General features: G+C 46.4%; 1 protein-coding gene and 1 long non-coding RNA gene across 4 annotated transcripts in view; one reads left to right on the top strand and one right to left on the bottom strand.

Annotated features, from left to right (window-relative positions):
- Nucleotides 1-17,089: 17,089 nt before the first annotated feature.
- CDH20 (cadherin 20) overlaps nt 17,090-21,444 on the top strand; it is a 215,236-nt gene continuing 210,881 nt past the window's right edge. For all 3 annotated transcript variants that reach the window (XM_072821783.1, XM_072821775.1, XM_072821777.1), the window contains exon 1: nt 17,090-17,225. The gene's annotated coding sequence lies outside the window, so the exon portion shown is untranslated. The remainder of the gene's footprint in view (nt 17,226-21,444) is intronic.
- LOC140630884 (uncharacterized) overlaps nt 18,739-21,444 on the bottom strand; it is a 61,056-nt gene continuing 58,350 nt past the window's right edge. Inside the window, exon 3 of the long non-coding RNA XR_012028574.1 lies at nt 18,739-19,221. This is a non-coding gene — a long non-coding RNA (uncharacterized lncRNA). The remainder of the gene's footprint in view (nt 19,222-21,444) is intronic.

Raw genomic sequence — 21,444 nt, 5'->3', positions numbered from 1 at the left:
TGCTCACATTGGATGTATCTTCAAGATTTTCCATTTTCTTACGTTTTTAGAATTTTTCCCTATGTTTGAGATCACACAATCCGTTTTTCTGGCATAATTCTTACACCTCAAATACTGACTCTTTTTTCTCTTACTACCAGTGGGACACTCTCTGCATATGTTATAATATGGGATTTACACTACTCTACTGTTTCTTTTCTATCTTTAAAATCTACCAGCCTTAAATAACAGTTATTGCCCTAGGAAAAAAAAAATCAGAAATCCACAATATAGCAAGAGCCATGACAGCCTCATATTGCTACAGGTTTTTTCCCTCTCCACCATTGAGAATAAAGATGAATGTCTTTCACGTTTGTATAGACTCTTCATACATTACAGTAACTTGGCTGGTACCTACAATTTGAATGATCTTAGAGAAAACCTGTGTTTGCTGATCCAAATGTTGTTCTCGGTCTAAACCTAATAAAATTCCCTCCTTTGGCACCTTCCGTTGTTTTTTCCCTAAGATCAACATCAGTCATCGGTCTTCTGTCGCACAAACAAGATCTGGGGAAGTGTTCAGAAACCTGTTTAACAGTCTTTGGCTTTGGCAAGCTTCTCGTAGGCAGAACTCTCCCATAAATTCTTTAATCAGCATTCAAAATATCAATGAAATCAAGTTGCAATACCTGCCTTCTCCTTCTCTGTACTGGTCATCTCACTTCTCTTCCATGTGCCATGAAGTGCTGTGAATGTTTGGCCACTCGGCCTTCAAAAATGCAGAGAGAGTGGGTGCCTGGGTGGCTCAGTGTTTGAGCGTCTGTGTTTGGCTCAGGTCATGATCCCGGGGTCCTGGGATGGAGTCTCGCATCAGGGTCCCCGCAGGGAGCCTGCTTCTCTCTCTGCCTGTCTCTGCCTCTCTCTGTGTGTCTCTCATGAATAAATAAATAAAATCTTTATTAAAAAATGCAGAAAGAAGCCACCTAAGTTGGAAATGTTTGTTATCCCTACAGGCTTGATCACATTGCTAACATAGGGCCATAAATGATATTTCAAAAGATACTACCAATTACATTCTTTGTAGAACTGTTTCGTTGGCAGAAAACTAATTGGCTTTCTTCAAAACACACACACACACACACACACACACACACACCTTACACAATCAGACACTCTTAGGTTATTCTCTCTTGTTGATAATGCCAGTCTTCTAAGTCTGCAGTATCCGGGCGTCACGTTATGAGGTGAGCTGGGTGTGGCCAGTGAAACCAGTGGGAGATCAGGAGAATCCCGAGGAGCTGGTGCTTCATAAGCTGAGTCAGGACAAGGCCCAGCTGGCCCTCCTCTCATGGAGAATCTATTCCCTCTGGCTCTCAGAGGTTGGAGGTTTCTTTGCCATTAAACACTTTACTTCTTTGGTCTTAACTCTATCATTTTTCCACATCCTCTAATCTCAGGATATAGCTCTTCCCGCTCTGGAAACAGTTCTTAAAAGTACTTTATTATTCACATTATCTCTTTCAGCACCATTTAATCTACTGGTGCTCTATAGTTGAGCACCCATTCTGTTCTTGCAAATCAGATGGATTTGCCATTGCTTGACTTCTTTTCTATCAACTCATCCTGTATATAAATTCCTCTGTTATTTGTTCTTTGATTCCTGTTATTCATGCTCTGATTTCTTCACTGTTTTCCTATACAAATAAGTGTCTTTCTGAACACCTTTAGTCTCATCTCTTTGTCTTGAAAGCAGCCTCTCTCTTGCTTCATTACATGTCCCAGCCCTCTGCAATGGTTTTAGATGGAATTTTGGCTTACATTTTTTAATTCAACATATTCTAAAGTGAAATTAGTCCTCTACTATGGTGGAACTAACTAAATTTTCCAGATTCTGCAAATTAATTTGATATTCCCTTAAAATTATGAGGGAAAAGCAATTTTCATTCAGATGTTAGGAAATGTTTTTCAAACAATATTTACTTAATATCTCTGTCTAGAACATACTTGTTTCGTGCTGGTCTCAGCCTCTCAATTACCAGTGTTATGGTTGGACCAGCCCTTGCGGTTCATATTATAACTGCTGGATGCTCTTCAACAATAACCACTAGGAAACTTTGAGAAAATAAAGGTTTATTACTTACAGGACCTGGAAATTACACAGCACACCTGGGGCCACACAGTCAGGTTTCGAGTAGAGAGAGAGCACAAAGGCTGGGGTCCTGCTTTTACTAGGGTTGAGGGTGGGACCTAGGGTTTCTCAGGCTCACTCTTTATTGTTGAATTTAAGACATAAGAGTGGGAATTTAAAGTGCCAAAAGGAAAAAAAAAAGCAAAAACAAACAAACAAACAGTGGCCCAATGGTCAGTTAATCAAAATCAACCAAGATCTGTAAAACAAAGATGGTGGGGGGGTAGGGGGGGTGGAGGTGGACAGGTTGGGGGGTGGAGGTGGACAGGTTGGCGTGTGCAGCTGACCTGGCTCTTTCTCTGGTCAAGTGACTGACAGTAAGTTTATTCAAGATAGCCCTCTTTGAAGTGGATGCCTTCACAATCAAAGCCTAAGTCAGGCACTTGCGTTATAAAAAGAAAAGCCAACGCCAGGGCTTACACTACAATTCTGTGCCAGACATTTGGGATATACAGACACTTCTCTCCACACTCACAAGTTCAACATCTACCTGTGGAGCTAAGTGTGCAAAGAAACAACTGCATCTAATGAAGCACATACCACCATGAGGGTAGGTCCAAGAGGTCTCCATTGGTAGGAAGTGATCAAAGAGATTCCAAGAGAAGAGAAACGGGAAGTGTTAAAGGAGGAGCCTGTTTGCCAATTGGCAAGCCATAGAGCTAGTGGGAAAGTGGAAAGGAGAGAGCGTTGCATGCAGAAGGAAAAAATCATATTCAAGTCAAAGATTAAAGAAAAATGTATTTAAAGAACTACATATGCTAATTGCCTTAACATAGTTAAAGCCAACTATGCAACCAGCCTATCAACAACAACCTCCGTTTGTGGAAAACCTGGCAGTCCATGTTATCTCATTTAATCCTAACAATTTTGCAGTTAAGACATCATGTCCATTTTATGGATGAAGAAACTGAGGCTTTGAGATTTTGAGATTTTTTTTTAATGTACCTAACCTCAATCAGTCATTAAATGATAGAGTCAGAAATGAATTCACCTGTGTCTGATTCCATTGCCCAGACTTCTTCCACTACACCAGTATCTCTTCCAAATTTCATTCTGTAGGTGCTGGAGAACCAGAATACAGTTTTATATAAAAAGAAGAACTTGATCAGATTTGCCTTTTGGAGAAAACTGGTTTGAGAAGAGATGAACTGTAGGTAGGGAGTCCTTTAAAAAGACTATTTTGGGGGCAGCCCAGGTGGCTCAGCGGTTTAGCGCCACCTTCAGCCCAGGGTGTGATCCTAGAGACCTGGGATCGAGTCCCACATCAGGCTCCCTGCATGGAGCCTGCTTCTCCCTCTGCCTGTGTCTCTGCCTCTCTCTCTCTGTGTCTCTCATGAATATATAAATAAAACCTTAAAAAAAAAAAGACTATTTTGATAACCCGGGGAAGAGATGATGGGGATCTTAATTGGGATAGGGAGTGGTAAGGGTAGAAAAGAGGATGTAACTTCAAGGAACAATTAGGATTTAGAATGGACAGCCCATAATGATTGGCTGAGCCTTGAGGATGACTGAGAGGAAAGCATTTGAGCAGTGTCTCTTGGGGCTCTGACAGTACCACTTGGTGAATAGTTGTACCATTCTCAGAGGCAGAGAAGAGAAATGGGTGAGAAAATGTGAGAGATGAGCTTGGTTTCTTTCTCCAGACTGGCCATGCGTGGGACAGACTAGGGTGTCCAACAGGCAGTAAATCTCTAGCTGAGGAGCAGAGGTATAAGCACACCTGGCTCCGGGGGTCCCAAACACACAAGGTTCGGCCACTAGCCACAGCAGGATCCCAAGGCAGAGAGATGGGAGGCGGTAAAACAAGAAAGCTATTTATTTCAGTGACACCAACATGAGGAAGACAGCAGACCAGCATCTCAAAGACAACCTCCAAAATGCTAAAAGTACTTCCAGGTTTATATAAGAAAACATGGGACAAAGGTCGGTGGGTACATGCAGGTGGCAGGAGGGTCGGGTCAAACATTGTCTTGGGGTCAATCACACAGGGTCTTGCTGCCTCAGGGCAGCCCTTATGGCTTGAAGACAGTTTCAGTTCCATCAGGGGGATGCTCCCCCCAAGTCTTTGCCTGAATAAAGAGATATGCTAGAAAGAACTTCATCAGTTACAAGTACAGACTGAAGTCAAAATGGAGCTGGTCCATGTCCTCTTTCAAATCAGATGGGGGCTCAAGACTGAACTCAGAGCTGGAGATAAAAAAATTAGTAATCAGTATATGTCTGAAGTCATGGATATGTAGAATATTGAGTGGGAAGCACATAAAGTATGGCGGGGGATGGGGGAGACATAGAAGAACAGAGCAAAGAGGTGAGAAGAAAAAGGAAAGTCATTAAAGGAGCCTAAAGGCCACCATCAATGTAGGAAGAGAAGAGGAGGGCGGCGTTGGAGACCCAGAAAGAGGAGTGGTTACTACGGGCATGATGATAGTGGCAGCATGATGCTCCCCAAAGACTCCCACCATGTGTAATGCTGCTCTCTCTTGAGTGTGGCCTCAATTCAGCAGCTTGCTTCTAACTAAAAGAACACAGCAAAAGTGAGGGAGGCTAGTTTATTAAAAGATCGCCACTTCCATCTGGGGCACTCATGCTGGTGGAAGGCAGCTGCCACGTTATGACGTGGTCGTAGGGAAAGAGAAACCTGCTGCCACGTCAGGAAGCCTGTGGAGAGGCCCATGTGGTGACCTAGCAAAACCTGCCGGCAGCCACTGGGAGTACACTTGCTTACAACCCCCACCCCCACCCCACTGCTGAGCCTCAGCTCCACCCTCACCTCTGGAGAGACTCTGAACCAGAGCCACCAGCTTCACTGTTTCTGTGCCCCTTGACGCACAGAAATTAAAATAACAAATATGTGTTGTTTTAAGGCACCAAGTTTGAGATAATTCGTTGTGTCGCTATTGATAACTAATATAATCCCCCAGCAAAGACAGCCCAAAGTAAGAGAGGACCAGAAGGACCCCTGCTGACTTAGCAGTCACTGCTTTGGTTTTTGTCATACATACACCTGTCAAATTTCTTTTTTAGGATTTTATTTAGTTGAAGGAGAGAGAGAGAGAGAGCAGGAGCAGGGGACGGGGAGAGGGAGAAGCAGACTCCCCGCTGAGCTGGGAGCCCGATGCAGGGCTCCATCCCAGGACCTGATCCGAAAGCAGATGTTTAACCAACTGAGCCACCCAGGCACCCGCATCTGTCAATTCTGAGGTCTCCTTCATGATTTTGGCCATACATTCTGGCCTGTAAATAGTGCATAGGTATATAGTGAAAAGCATTACGGGGTAGCGGTAAAGGGCACAGGCTCTGGAGTCAAATTCCTGTATACCTCTGATTCCTGTGTAGACTTGGGCATGTGACTTTACCTCTCTGGCTTTGGTGCCTTGATTTTTTTTTTTTTTTTTTTTTAGAGAGAGAGATTTTATTTCATTATTTGAGAAAAAGAGAAGAGAACAAGCAGGGGGAGCAGCAGAGAGAGAGGGGGAAGCAGGCTCCCTGATGAGTGCAGAGCCTGACTCAGGGCTGGATCCCAGGACCCTGGGATCATGATCTGAGCCGAAGGCAGATGCTTAACCAACTGAGCCACCCAGGTGCCCCTGGTGCCCTGATTCTTACGAAGGATATTAAAGCCATTCCTGAAGTGTTATTAGGAGGAAGACGTGAATTAGTACTTGCCACGCTCTCAAAACAGTTCCTGAAGCGCTACAGATACTCCATCAACACTAACTACTATTAATGGGGTTGGGTGTGAGTGTGTGTGTGCATGTGCAGAGAGAGAGATCCGTCAATTTATAGTTCCATACTGACTCAACTGTCACCTCCCTTGGTCACTCTTTATTTTCAATTCCATCATGTTTTCCCCCTGAGATACAGTTCCTTATTCACTATATTTACAAACCCCACCTTCTTCTTCCTTGGCTGAAGCTCATGATCCTGTAAACTGCCCCAGACTTCCCTTCATACACCGTTAGAACAGTCCCTGACTTAATCCTGACCCTGCACCTAACCAACCCATCCCTAACCATAAACTTAATCCTATCAACAAGTGTTATAAAACCACACACCTAAATCTCTCACTATGCAGGATTCCCACTGTTGAACCCTGTGCTTATTCCACACTTTGCCAGGGGGCTGCCCACATAGGCTGCCTCCAGGAGCCGTCAACCATGAGTTACCTGCTTTACACGTTGTACAAAGGTGCAGATGACTTCCCTTAGGTCCCCAAGGCTTCCTCCGTCTTCTCCTCCTTACTCCAGGGCATATGTTATTCCTGTTTCCTTCGGGATTCGGGTCCCATCCGGTGCATATCAAGCAAGTCTACTGTCTTGGGTCTCCCCAGCTCCTGACAGCCACAGGCCCCTCCTTTCCTTTCCTCCACCGTGGCCCTGCCCTTCCTCATGTCCTTGGTGGGGCAGGAGCCCTCCTCATCACGCGGTTGCCACAGCTCATGGGGCCTACCTCTAAGGTAGGGGCAGCCTTTCAGCACCCCTGCTCCCTTTTCCTCCACCCTGCGTTTCCCCCGGGGTTCTGGGGCCCCTCGCGCGATCTCACCTTCCACCTGTAGGTGGCACCCTTGCATCAATCAGGGCAGGTAGGACCGGCTGGGGCCTCTCCGGGTCACAGCTGCCCTCTGAGGCAGCGGCACCCCAGGCCCTTCTTCCTCACGAAGATGCTCTGCCACCTGCATGAAGACACGGTGGCTGGGCCCTTGTCTCCACACCTGGAAGGCTTCCACTAACGGCATATTTCCTGGAATGATTTCTTCACCTGCACCTGTAATCTGTTTGCTTTTGGGCTCCGGTAAAATCCCTTAACCTCTCAAAGCCTCACCGTGGTCATCTGTGGGGTTGATAATAATAGACCCCTTCAACTGCGGGGATGCTGTTTAAGGGACATAATATATGCAAATGCAGGCCCACAGCAAACAAGCGATACATGGGGGAGTGCTGTTGCTGTCATCAGCCTCCAGCAGCTCTGCCACTCTGTCCGGGAGGTAAAAAAAAAAAAAAAAAAAGAAAAGAAAAGAAAAGAAAAAAAATCTAAAATCTGGTTTAACTCCATCTTCCCTGGGGTACAACAGTTGCATATCCCCAAATAGGTCTTCTTCTTTTCCAAAAATATCACCATCCCAGAAGAAGCCCTGATTGCCTCAATCCCACTATCCTATTTCTGGAAGGAATGGTGAGCATTTTTCATCCTCAACGTGCTAAGTAAAATCACAACAAACTCCTTCTAAGGGTCCTGTCCTTCGTTCTCCTAAATGATCTCCAAAACAAATCCATTTGCTCTCCAGGCCTGAAGCTGAACATCAGACTTCTTACTGGGAAGAATCCAGTTTATGAAAGAGATTTCCCTTAGGTAGACTCTACCTGAACTGCTGGTCGGGGTGCCCCGCCAGGTAAGAGTCTCTTGGTGCACAGTTGCTTCCGTCTCCCATAAAAAGATTCCTCGCAGCCAATGTGCCTTCGATGGCACGTTGGTGGGGCTCCCTCCCTCTTTCACAGACTTCCAAGACGTTCTTCACTTCTCTGCTTATTTCAGTCCTAACTACCTAGGAGCTGTGTGAAAGGCAAAACAGACATCATTCGCTTCCTTTCCCCCCTTCTCAGTCTCTTGTTCTGGTGCCTTCTACATGCAACAGGCCCTTCCACGTTTTGCTGTCTCTGCCCCTTGCTAGGTCACACTGCAGTGGACTCTCATCAGGCTCACAAGTCATAACCCAAATCCTCCATCACTAAACAGGGTACTTGTGCTGATTACTGACCCCAAGAGGCTTTAAGAATCAGACCCACCCCTGGCTCTAACTGCCCTGGTTGGCCTCTTAGACCACTTTCCCAACTGAAGTCATATCAGCAACTCTTGGCTGGTTTCTCTCTCCCAGCTGACTCTGTTCTCAGCTCCTGACCACCCGGGGAGTTAGTTTGATCAGGATGTCAGTTTTATAGATGAGAAAATGCAAGCAAAAGGAATGAAGAACTTGCCTGGGGTGTATTCGATGTGTAGAAACAGGGACAAGTTCACGACCCCACTTTTCCTATAAGAAAAAAGGGGGCCCTTCCCAAATATTCTCAGTGGGATGGTTCCATGAATGCTGCCCTTGTGTGAAAAACATTTCAGTTCCCATGCTTTTGTGTCTATCCCTCTTTGTGCCCCACACTGACAAAGTTCCGCCACCCCTGGCAAAAGTGAGAATGAGACTAATTGGTTCTATAAAGTTGATTTGTTTCATGAACCCACACAAAAAGGAGAAACACCCTATGTGCGCACAGAGAGGAAAAATGCTGTGACTTTGGACAAGTCCCCTGGACTATACCTCAGTTTTTGTCAATAGTAAAATTAGAGGGCTAGATTTGGGGTGCCTGGGAGGCTCAGTGATTGAGCATCTGCCTTCAGCTCAGGTCGTGATCCCGGGGTCCTGGGATCAAGTCCCACATCAGTCCTGCTTCTCTCTCTGCCTATGTCTCTGCCTCTCTCTCTGTGTCTCTCATGAATAAATAAATAAGACTTTAAAAAAAAAAAAAAAAGAGAGGAGGGGTAGATTTGACTATCTCTAAGTTCCCTTGTATTCAAAAATTTATGTAATGTTCTTATGTTAACAATGATACAAACAATATAAAGGGAAATATTTCAATCTCCTTTCTTGACAAAGAGGACATTAAAAAACATAAAAACACACGGAGATTCACAATTCTTATTAGTAATAGTGAGTTTTTTTTAATAGTAGGTAATCTTTAATGTATGCTTACTATGTGGCCATTGGTGCTGAACAATTGTCATGGATTCTCTGATTTAATCCTCCTGAGAACCCTGCGAGGTAGGTAGTAGTATTTACACCCACTTTACAGATGAGGAAATGCAGGCACACAACAGGACTAAATAATTTTCTCAAAATCACTGGGTAGTAGCAGAGCCAAGACACACAGGAGGTGAGACTCCCGAGATGCCCTCTTAGCCATCTCGCTCCCCTGCTTTTGCTTTCTGAATGCTTTTTAAAGAGAGAAAAATATGTAATTAGTGGCTATTACTTTTCCAGTATAATATAGCACTAATTTACTCATTTAAGTCATCTACAACTTCTCCTTTAATAAGTTATCAATAAGCATATTTAGAGCTGTTTCTTGCAATTATTTGTTGCATACAGATTTCAGAATAATGTCAAGAATAACAAATAGTTTTTACTTACACAGGGACTTGCAAATTGAGTTTCCATCATCTGCAAAACCTCTCCACATAAAATTAGTCATCCTATTTTATACTTTATTTTTAGGTTGCTTTATGTTCTCTTAACATTTGGTTAAACATCAAAATTCACAGCAATCTATCTGTATGTGAGGACTTACTTACCAGAGGCTCAAAAATTAATTTATAGTCCATGCTAATTTTAGGAATTAGTGTGTTTTTAAATAACACGCACCTTGCCCAGCTTTTAAAGGATTTGTTATGAATAAGAAGTGATTATTATGCATATGTGTCATGCTGAGTGTACATGCGAATTTAACAGTGAATATATTTCAAGCATTTTTTCCTGCCATTAACTCTATTCTTTGATAAAGCATCAAAACGAAAATAATAAGCCAAACCCACACATTGCTAAAACACTAAAAGTGGAGAAATTCCTACTCCAGTTACTGGCAACTTACATTTTTTATATGAAATGTAACTTAATATTATATTACTCTCATTTTTTTAAATTATTAATCATCTCACATGACATCCATAATACCAATAACAATAGCAAAAGTAAAGAAGAAATTATTTAAATGCATTCTTTCAAAGGATATGCCACTTGAAGATGAATTATAAAAATGAACATTTAAGCATGATTGTTTTGTTTCAGCAAAGCACAAACTGGGTGAGGTGAACAAGGTTATAAACACACATTGTGATTTTTGAGCATTCGTGCTGTGTTTCACAACTCTTGAGATGCTAGTGTCACATCTAGGAGCACTGTCTGAGAGACTGCATGGGAAGCTTAATTTAAAACCATCGGCCTCCTCACTGCACACAGTATGACATAATCAAAGAACATACGCTCTGACTTCACACCACTAATGCTGTCATGTAGATTATATTCAGACCAAGAATTGGAATTTCATAACAAAACATATTTCTATAGTTGAATCTAGGACATCACATAAGACATAGCTCATGGAGTCTGGGGCATGACGGACACCAATATGTGATAATAAATCCGAAATAGAGAGCATGCTGGTTATCCTTCTGGATTAGTTTTCTATTGCTGTTGTAACAAATTACTGCATCGTTAGTGGCTCAAAACAGCATCAATTAATGATCTCACGGTTCCGTAGATCAGAGGTATGGTGTGTGTCCCACTGGGATAAGGTCAGTTGACATAGTGAGCCATGCTCCCCTCAGGAGGCTCCCAGGGAGGGTGTTTCCTTGCCTTTTCCATCTTCTAGAGGCTACTCTCATTCTTGTGCTTATGGCCCCTTCCACCATCTTCAAAGCCAGCAACCGCCAGCAGAGTCCTCATGTCGTGTTACTCTGCCTCTGCCTTTTTTGCCTACCTCTTTCCATTTTTAAGGACCCTTGTGATTACATTGAGCCCCCCTTGGATGATCCAGGATAATCCCCCTAATGGAACGTCAGTTCGTTAGCACCCCGAGTTCCACTTTGCCACATAACCTAACCCAGTTATGGGTTCTGAGGATCAGAACACAAACACCTCTGAGAGACCATGGCCAGCACACCTTCTAAATGGTTAAGAGGAAACCTTGATAAAATGCCCTGAAGTTCCCATGAGTTTTTCTCAGACCTCAGAGGAGATGTGTCCTAGCCATGAGGTTTTCCAGCTGTACCCAGCAGAGGCTCTACCAGATTTTTTTCATCTTCTCAGGCATTTCTAAAATCAGAAGTCATCGTCAGCCCCAGACATGCTCTTTTTTCCAATGCCAATTAATAAGGGGCATAGAGAATTTTCATAGTTTGCCTACCAAACTCCAGGACAAGCCAGAATCAATATTTTGCAATTCCTCATTTTCTCTGACACCCCACATCAATTGTTTTTTATTCCATCCAGTAAACAATTATCTAGTGCCAACAAAATGCCTGGCACTGTGCTAGGTACTGAGACACAGAGAGAAAAATGAGAACTATGCTCTTGAGGAGCTCACTGTGTGTGTACCGCATATGTACAAACGTGTGCATGTGCGTACATGAACGTGTACACATGTATATGCATATTTGTGTATGTACGTGCATGGTGTGTGCCTGTCACATGTGCACGTGTGTGTGTGTGTGTGTGTGTGAGAGAGAGAGAGAGAGAGAGAGAGAAAAGGAAGGCTGTTGAGACAAAAAACATCCAGGACAAGCAGAAAAAAAAAAAAAAAGACCGTATTTGCATGTATTGCAGACACACCTGCCATACTGCTTTTCTGCCTCTCTCCCCCTCTCAGGTCCTGCTGCAACATCCCTGGCTCAGGCCATTTTCACATTCTCGCCTCAGCTGCTGCAGGTCTCCCAGCTGGTCCCCATCCCATCAGTCTCCCACCTCCAAATGCTCCACACTCAAACATAAGCACAGGTGCACTATGGCACTCCCTGGCTCCAGAGCAACACCTTCCTCCTGGCCTAGGCTATCACATACACATTAGTCCACATGGCATCCAAGGACCTCTGGGCTCCATCTACCCTTCCAGTTCTAGCTCCTTTTAATGTCATGTGTACTTGGGTTAACCCCTCGGAATCAGCTTGTGCTTTCCCGGCCTCTCCCTCTGACCACTGACCATCAGATTCAAGGAATGTCTGGTCTTCAGAACCCGACCAGCCAACACTCCTGCCACTGAGCATCCTTCCGTCCCATTCTTCTGTCTCCACTGGGGGAAAAAAAAATCTCTCTCTAATTGGGCCTCCCATGGTACTTCATTTTTTATCCTTTGATAGAAACTACTCATTTCTGCCTTAGATCTTCTACTTTGCTAACTATCAAGGCCCTTCTGCCAGATTATAAACTCCCTGAATGCAGTCACTGGTTCTCTTTCTCTTTGAAACACCTATAACTAGCACAGCACCTTGCCCACAGCAAGGATGCTGTATTCAAGTTTGTCAGATTCAACGGAATGGATCAGCAGCGTCAACGTCCAGAATGTTGGCATGAGCACTGAATGTTTCTACGGCTAGTTCTCCTTGGAGGTGATGGTGGTAGGGTGCAGGTTCCTCCTCCCAGAGTCACAAATACAGTGACACAGACAGGAAGTGACAGGCATCAACCGTGAGGGAACTGATTTCTTCTGAGAAGACTAAACGTTACTGATCAACCTACAAATTCAAAGGACAGAATAAATATATTGTACGTTACACAAAAACAAAAGTAAAGCAACACAGAACTGCAAATGGCCTTAGTAAAACCAGTATAGAAACATCATCCGACTCGTACATCAATGCTACAGAGAAGGAGCCTGTAGAGTAAGAGGAATTGCTGGTTTTGTGAATATGTCTGCGTGTTTTTAATATAACAACAGTTCTGTAATGAATATTTAAGGGAAGGCAGGCTATGAAGCCACAAAAGTGTTTTTAATGTGTCGCTGTCATCAGTTCTACTAAGTAATTATCACTACAAATCCAAAAAATATCTTGAATGGGTAATACTGATAGTCTAGATCATGGAATTGCATTGGAAGGATATTAGCTGACTCAGGAGACTCATTATGACGAAGTATTGAGCTGCTTACCACTCATCTCAATTGTAAAACCGTAAACCACACTGGATGGGCAGTGGCTGCCAATCAGGGTCAGTGTGAGGTAGCAAAAATAACACTGAAAGAGGGTCAAGAGCCCTAGCTCCGTCGTTAGCTCAGTGACCTTGGGAGCTCTTAATAAAGATCATCCCATAGGAAAAAAGCAGATCCCTTCCTTAGAGAAATACAGCTATCCTGGCAGCTGAAGCTGCTCATTCTCAGAAAACACCCTTAAATTGCAGAAAGATTACACACACACACACACACACACACCCTACACACATTCACTCACCTTTCCCAGACTAATACCTTCTTGCTTAATGGGCCAGTTTAGTACTACTATTAACCAGATGATTATAATTTGAGCAAGTGTTATCCATCCATGTCCTAAATAACAGTAGCTGACATAAAAATGATCAAACTGCTTTCTCACCCATAGAATGTATCAGCCAGAGGTCAAGGCCAAAGTTACTATATTTATTTCTGAATCTACTTTTGAACAATAATAATATTACTACATGGTATTTTTAAATTTCCAAAGCACCTGCCAACTATTTCATCTAATCCTAATAGCCCAGGAAAGTCAATGAGACACATTTTCTGCAGTGTGCGGAACTGGTGTTGGTGGGCTCTCCGAGTGCCTCTCGCTAAGCTGAACTTGGGGATACGAAAGCGATTAAGACAAGGTTCTTGATCTCAGGTTGCTCTTGGTTAGTGGTAGAGACAACACATTGTGTTCTAATTATTTCTCTGTGCATCCTAGACGTCCTAGGGGAGTACAAAGAAGAGGATTGTATTTCTATTGGAGAAAGAGAAGTGTGTGGGGTGGGGGGAGTCTGCACATAGAAAGATGTAAGAGATGGCTTCCCTGAGAAGGTGACTTTGTCACTGGATCCAAGTCCCCATTCTGTTTCTAGGAGAAGCTCAGAGTGATACTGAATCTCTGTGAGCGTGATAGTCCTTGTCAATTAAATATGGGTAACAACGCTGAATTCACAAGGATGGAATTACTAGGAGGATGGAATGAGACAGCATATGGGGAAGCAATTTGTAAACAGCAAAGCACCCCGTAAATACAGTATTATTATTTCTGCTTTGCAGAAGTACTAACTTGGTTGGCTTGAAAGGTGAATGGTTTGCCCAAGATTGCCCCACATTCCAAGCCACTGTTCCACCTCATACTCTGGTTGTCCTCCCCAGCACTGCCCACTGAAATTCTGGGGGACATTTGGAAAGCATTCATCCTGAAAACATTTTATGGCCCTAAAATCATGTTAACATTTTCATATAAACAAACGTTCCAACATCTGAAGACTTTTCTACTATACGTTTCCTCTAAATCCTAAGAGGATACTCTCCATAAAAGCAAGATCCAACAGAGTATTGTAAGGGAAGAATCATGATGGGGAAAATCTTAAATATTTAATACAGGGATAAAACAGTATATACTTTTTTTTTTCAAAGGATTTTAAACTACCCAAAGTCTCAGAGAATAAAATATGGCAGACCTTCAACTGTTTTAAGTGATTTGACTGTGAACTTCAATAGAAAATGTTTGAATAGAAATGTGCCTTGCATCTCATAGGTACCCAACAACTGTTGAATTCAGAGATTTAGCCCCATCATTTTTACTCCTAATATTGTAATATTTAAATTTCTCCCCTCATATATCTATAAACCTTGCTTTAAGCAAACCTATTATAGCCCATTGTTGAATTCTTCAAAGGCAATATTTTTATTTAAATCTGATGAAGTCTCATCCATATAAATAGCTATATATACAATTGTTCCTCCCTTCTTAATAATGGGTCTAGAAAAGCTTAAGTTAAAAAATGTATATTTATTGTATACTACACAGTATGTATTGGTAAATGGAAATATTCAGACATTCATGGGAAATTCACAAATAGTAGTATTTACTGAAGGCATCCAACTCTATTAGTCAGAGTTCCCCAAAGAAATGGAACCAGTAGGTGACAGATAAATAATAAAGAATTGACTCATGCAATTATGGAGGCTGGCAAATTCCAAACCTGCAGAGCTGGTGTCCATCACAGGCAGGAGAATTCTCTTATTCAGAGAGCCAGCCTTTTTTATTTTTTATCCTATTCAGGACTTCCACTGATTGAATGGGGGCCCTTCCACAGTGGGAAGAGCAATCTGCTTTATTTAATCTACCAATTTAAATGTTAATCTCATCCAAAACACCCTCACAGAAACACCCACAACAACACTGACCAAATATTCAGGCACCCTGTGGCCCCATCAAGGTAACACACTAAACTACCGTGGCCGCCCCCCACCTGCCACCCTGCCACCAAAACAAAAACAAAAACAAAAAAAACCCTGTTTTGTTTTTTCTCTAAGTTATGGTAGGGAATTAATCACCAAGGAGAAATCGCTTCAACAACACATGAAGATAACGGTTCTCTTTTTAGATACAAGGCAGTATAAACTCCTGGGGACCTAAAGACTCTAGCATATGGATTCGGCTGCTCTGAATCAAAGTTCATCTTCCCCATCGTCCCCCATTATATATTCTGGGTACCTGTCTGGGCCACACCTTCCTCGTCCATTAAAATGGGAAAATAATAGTGCCTACTGAGCAGAGTAGTTGGAAAGATGAAATGAGATGACTCCGGTAATGTATGCCTGCCACATAACAAGTTCTCAATAAACGCTGGCTGCTGTAATAAGAGTTACTGTTGTAACTGTGAGTTCTAATCCTAGGCCTTGCCAAAACCTATGAAAATATGGCATAACTGCCTTCACTAGGATATTTCTTTCTATGGCGCACATTTGGGAATTGTATCAGTTACTGATGCGCACATACTTTTATCAGTTGTTGTTAATACATGTAGATCATTTGGCCACGAGTACAAGTAAAACGTTTAGTAACCAATCAACTCAATCAAAATATCTTTCCGTATTTAGAAAATCAATGGTGGGGGTGGAGGGGAGAAATGCTAGAAGTGTTTTCCCCCCCGGAAGGACTGTAAAAAGAGAGAGATGTGGATGCGGAGCTGGGCTGAGGTTCCCCCTCTACTCACGGGCTAAACCTAAGTTGTAGTCAATAAATAACCTGCGAAGAACTTGGCATTCAAGGGTAGGAGGCAGGACAAAGGAGAGGCTTGTCTCTCCTGTCGACCTTGTCTGACCCCACAACCGAAAAGCCTGGACTAGAGTCAGAAACTGCCCTCTGGACCGGCCTTGTCACGGTGACTGTGTGATTCAAGAAGGCTCTCTTCACCCGAGGGTAGTCCCAGCTCCCTCCTCTGAAACTGCTGACCTTTCAGGTAACTCGGGCCCCATCTCTACTTCGCACAAAGGTTTAAAACCCTACGGGGCTGCTGAGGACAAAGGGGGAAAATGGGAGCATTGGGAGAAATTCCTCCAAGTAAATGATAGAGCTTTTCCTCTCCGTCTGCCATCTCGCCCCACTTCTCCTCCTGGAAATTCCGTCTGTGGCATCCTCAAGGTCAAGGTTAAACCCAGGTTCCTGTTCCTCTCCTTCCCCATCCTGTTTGCCTGTCTCTTCCAGTTCTCAGGAACTGCCTCTTCCAGAATCCAGGATCTATGCAGAATAGGTCACTTCAACTTCAGGGGGCGTTGGGGGGTGGGGGGTGTAGATGCACCCCCAGCCCACCCCAGGACGACCTACCTCCCTTCCTCTTGCTCCCCCTCAACATTTCCCTACTCTCTCAGCCAATAGAGGAGTTTAAACATTTAAATGTGGTGTCTCAACTGCATTTAAAGGATTAACCCCTTTTGCCCCTCACTGCTCTAAAGCGCGGGGTGCCGACCGGACCCTGGTTGCCTTCGTCTGGTGGGGTTCCAGACCGCTCCTCTCAAGGAAGGAGCGCACATTCCTGGCACCAATTGGCTAATTCAATTTACTTCCACGGCATTAGCCTCTGTCGGAATATTCATGAGCAGGGGAATGAGGACCCGCGGCGCAGGCGGGCGGCAGCCACTCGGGCCGGGGACGGCGCGCGGCGGGGGCGGCGGACGGCGCGCCGCGCTCGGGGGACGGTGACCGCGACCCGGCGGCTCTGGTCCCCGGCGGGAGGCCGCGGGGGCGCGCGGGGCGCGGGGGGCGCGGGGGGCGCGGGGGCGGGGCGGCGGCCGCGGGGTGGGCGCGCCGGGCACTGCCGCCCAACTCTCGGCGGCCGCGCGGACACTTTGCCAAAGACCCGAAGGCGGAAGAGCCGGGACTCCGTGGAGAGAGGGGGTCGGGGGGTGGGGGGCGGGGGCGCAGGGACCCCGCGGGACGCCGGCCGCCGGCGGGGCTGGCAGCGATGTGAGCCGGACGCCCGCCCCGAAGGAGTCTGCACCCGACGTCCCCGGAGAGTCGCCGGCCGAACCAGGTACAGGGGGGCGCTCGGGCGGGGCGCGGGGCGCGGGGCGCGGGGTCCGCTCGCTCCGGCAGCCGCCCCCCGGCGCTGCGCGCGGTCCCTCGCCGTCCCCGCAGGGAGCAGCCGCCGCGGCGAGTTGGACTTGCTCGGACTTCGGGGGAACGGGGCGTGAAGGGGCTGCCCCGGGCTGGGGAGCTGCTCTCCGGGGCCCGGGAGCTGCGCCCGGGGTGGGGGTGCGCCGGGCCGCGGGGGTGCGCCCGGGGCCGGGGCAGACGGAGGACGCTGCGCCTGGGGAGGGGGGGATGCGCCCGGGGCCGGGAGCTGCGCCCGGGGGTGGGGGTGCGCCCGGGGTCGGGGGTGCGCCCGGGGCCGGGAGATGCTCCTGGGGTCGGGGGTGCGCCCGGGGCCGGGAGCTGCGCCCGGGGTCGGGGGTGCGCCCGGGACCAGGAGATGCGCCCGGGGTCGGGGGTGCGCCCGGGGTCGGAGGTGCGCCCGGGGTCGGGAGATGCGCCCGGGGTCGGGGGTGCGCCCGGGGTCGGGAGCTGCGCCGGGGGTCGGGAGCTGCGCCGGGGGTCGGGGGTGCGCCCGGGGACCGGGGGTGCCCCCGGGGGTGGGGGGTGCGCCTGGGGGTGGGGGCTTGGGGACCGAGGACCCGAGAGCGCCGAGGACCCCGGTGTGCCCCGAGGGCGGCGGCGCCTCCCTCCGGCTGCGGACGGGCGACGGCTGCCTGCGTCCCCAACTCGGGGATGCGCGCCGGGCAGGGGGCCCCGGGACCGAGGCTTCGGGGAGGCCCGGGCGCCTGCGGGTCCGGTCGCAGCCCGCGCCCCTCGCCGCGTCCCCGCTCGAGCTCAGCCGTGGGAGGAGAATGTGGTGGACACTCGGGGCCCCGCCACCTGCCGGACATCGCCAACTCCCCGGATTTCCTGTCTCCGGGCCCGGACCCTCCGGGGAAAGCTCCGAATTGCGCGCGGGGTGTTTGGGCTTTGCTCGCTGTGCTCGCCGCGGGTGGGAGCTGGGGCGCGGAGGCTGCGAGCGGGGCGGATAGGGGGAAAGTTGCAGATTTGTGAAAGAAACGCTACCTCGGAGTCCCAGGTAGTCCCAGCCCCTTGGCAGCAGGAGAGACTGTGGGCTGGACTTAGGCTGAAGCAGGAGGCTCAGCAGGGCTACCCACCTTGGGGGCGGGGGTGGGGGTTGGAACCTGGAGGGCAGCCTGGAGGCAGCGCCAGAGCCAGTTTGTGCGCTGAGACCGGCCAGAGTGAGAGGGCTGGCAGCAGGACACCTGGGCCGGGGGCGGGGGGGCGGTTCGCCTGGTAGATTCAGGCTTTACTGCGCTTTAGTGTTGCCATTGTCGTTACTATTACTATTGCTGCTGCTGTTGTTATTGGCGCAACCGCCAGGAAGTATTTTGTCTTCTGACTGTTAATAGGTCGCCTGGAAACTGAGTCTGCCCCTCCCCAAATAAAATGTCCCCTGATCCCTTCTAGTCTCTGATGTCCTCCCACCAAAGGAAATTAGAGCTGTCGCGGCATCAGGGACACGGCTAAGGAATTAGATCTACTTAAAAAAAAAAAAAAAAAAAAGACAAAAACAAGTAGGCGCAACTGTGTTACTGTGATTGCACCAATGCTAGAGACGGATAGTGTACTTGGATCATCAGCTCACCTTCCTCGGCCTCATTTGGCTGGAGTGCAGTGGGGTCATTGCCAACTGGGAACCCCATAAATGACCCGGCTCTTTCATGTATTTATATGATCTGTAAATGAATTGTTATGTTCGGGTGACCCTCGCAGCCCCACCGGGCATGGGACCTGGCAGGGGCAGGCTTCGGTTGCCAACACTGGAGGCGGCTACAAGGGCACCTGCGGTTGCCTCCTCTTGGCTTGGCCCCTGGTGAGAGCTGGCCAGCTGATGACGGAGAAAACAGGGCAAGAGTGTGGGAGAACAGCGTGTCAGAGCGAAGCCAAGTACAGGAGATGAGGTCAAGCCTCCGCACTGGCCACATCCTTTCCTGCCAGGGCAAAAAGAGAGACAAATGAGGAGCAAGTGGGAAGTAGTATAAATTGGAAAACCAAGCACTCAGAGTCTACTTAAGGCTGCCGCCACTGACTTTGGTGTGACCTTTCCTTCCCAGGGCTTCTGATTTTCCCCTATTTGCCAATGCATGAGTAGCCATGCCTTTCTAACAGGACAGTTGTCGTAAGATGATCTAATTCTGTATCTAAAAAATGCTTGGAGCATCCTGGGAAAGGACAGTCTATAAAACACGGGGTTTTCAATGTTTTGTGAAAAGTTTGCTACACTGCAGGTTACGGAGATACATTTTTAGCATGTGTGCCATGTGGCGGTGTAAAATTAAAATGGAAAAGGAAAGTGCAAACATAAAAATGACTTAGCATTCTTGACATTCTTGTGCATACTTGTAGAAAAATTATCTTTCATTTGGGGAGAGTTGCCCGGGAATTTAATCAGTGTTTATACTACTGAACCGCCCCTTTCTACCTTTCTCCCCTGTAAAATTTTATGACCCAGTTCTCACAGGAAAGGCAACGCGAATGAAGTGCTGGGGGCTGAGAGGCGAGATCCACGGGTTGTTAGGGGAACCAGCACATAGGGTTTGGAGACTGCAATGGGCAAAAAAGATGCCATCAGCCTCGCAGAGCAGGGAAGTGTTCTTCTGGAAAAAAACAGCTGAGCAGTGTAGGGCAGTGGACCCAGCCAGCAGTGGCTGTCGTCTGCTCTCAGATTCAGGAAGGACACTCCAGTCCTTCAGCCCAAAGAGGGCTAACCGAGTGTTTTTTTTTCCTCCTTCCTTGGGTTAAGGTATTGCCTTTCTCTTGTCTTTGCATTGGCAGTGATTTCTCTGTCCCTGACTGTACAGTGCAATAGTTTTCTCTTGCCATTTCGAAGAGACTCACACGTACTCTCTCAGCCCCTTATGTATTTGTAAATATTCCCCAAGTTCTGAAGCTTCTCAAAGACATGCAGCTGTTGGTGAATTTAAGTAAATAGTTGGAAGTAATCAAGAGAGCCACTGAAAAGTGGGTATGTTCTCCCCTGGTGGAGAAGTTATTGAATGCCTTTTGAGCAAGAAAATGAGCAGTTTAGAAAAGCAGGAGGGATTTCCTTGACTCGCCTCTCCCCATAAACCAGTAGTTGTACTATTCCTTCCCTCATAGTAGTGAGCACTGTTTGCTTAAGCATTTTTTACAATTTTGGACTTAAAATGGGGTTTTGCCTGGTGGTGTTCTATGGAGAGAGGAAAAAATGTAAAGAGATACGGAAGGAAGAGCTGCAGTGGCTAGAACATAAATCAGTCAGAATATATGGGGGGGTGATGAGAATAGGTCTTTTCACCCTAAAAAAAAATGTCCACTTTGGAAGAAAAAGAAGTCTGATTATTGGCATCCGAGGCTGAAACCAAGGCAGCTGATGCCCAGAGGAGCCAAAGGGCAGTTCTTCTCAGTTTAGAAACAGCAAGACAGCCTCTGCCAAAGATTGCTGTAAACACGGAATAAAGATTTCATTGTGGGCTGCTGTGACTAGAATAATTAGACAGTTAATTGTTCATTCTGATCTGGTGGTGTTGGAATCAGTAGTGCAGAGCTGCAAAAATAAGAGCAAGGGAGAAAGAGAAAAGTAACACATCACTTTTATCTTCACTTGTTTCACTGCAATGGTACTCTGGAAATCCTGGTTAGTTTGCAAAAAAAAAAAAAAAAAAAAAAAAAAGAAAGAAAGAAAGCAATATTCAGATCCCCAGAACACTGGCAACACTGTATTTGTGACCCATTGCTGCCATTTTTCCCAGGTTCCACTCTGGTTATGGACAAAATATGGCATCTTCTAAGAACAGCATGAGGAATTAATGTCTCAGGTAACCCCCATGTCAGGTAGTAGATTTTAGCTAGGTGCAAACCTTAGTAGCAGTTCAATCAAAATATATGCAAATCACACCAAATTTTTGTGCTCCCCCAACACTTTTTTCACAGGCATCTTAAAGAAGTAAACATTCCATTTTTGGCAATAATTTTCTATTTTGCAACAAATTGCCTAGTGATTAATCTTTCACATTTAATTGAAGAGATAGCCTCCTCTGTATTTTCATGCTAATTTAGAGACAAAAGAAAACATATTTTAAGTGGTAAAGGTGATTTTAAACAGCTGAGCATCAGTTATTATAGGCAGTAGACTGTGACTTATTGTTATTTACTAAAAGGTGGCACTGTCATAA

The sequence above is a fragment of the Canis lupus genome, chromosome 1 (assembly GCF_048164855.1).
Source record: "Canis lupus baileyi chromosome 1, mCanLup2.hap1, whole genome shotgun sequence".
Lineage (NCBI taxonomy): Eukaryota > Metazoa > Chordata > Mammalia > Carnivora > Canidae > Canis > Canis lupus.
This window is presented reverse-complemented; position numbering and strand designations above follow the sequence as displayed.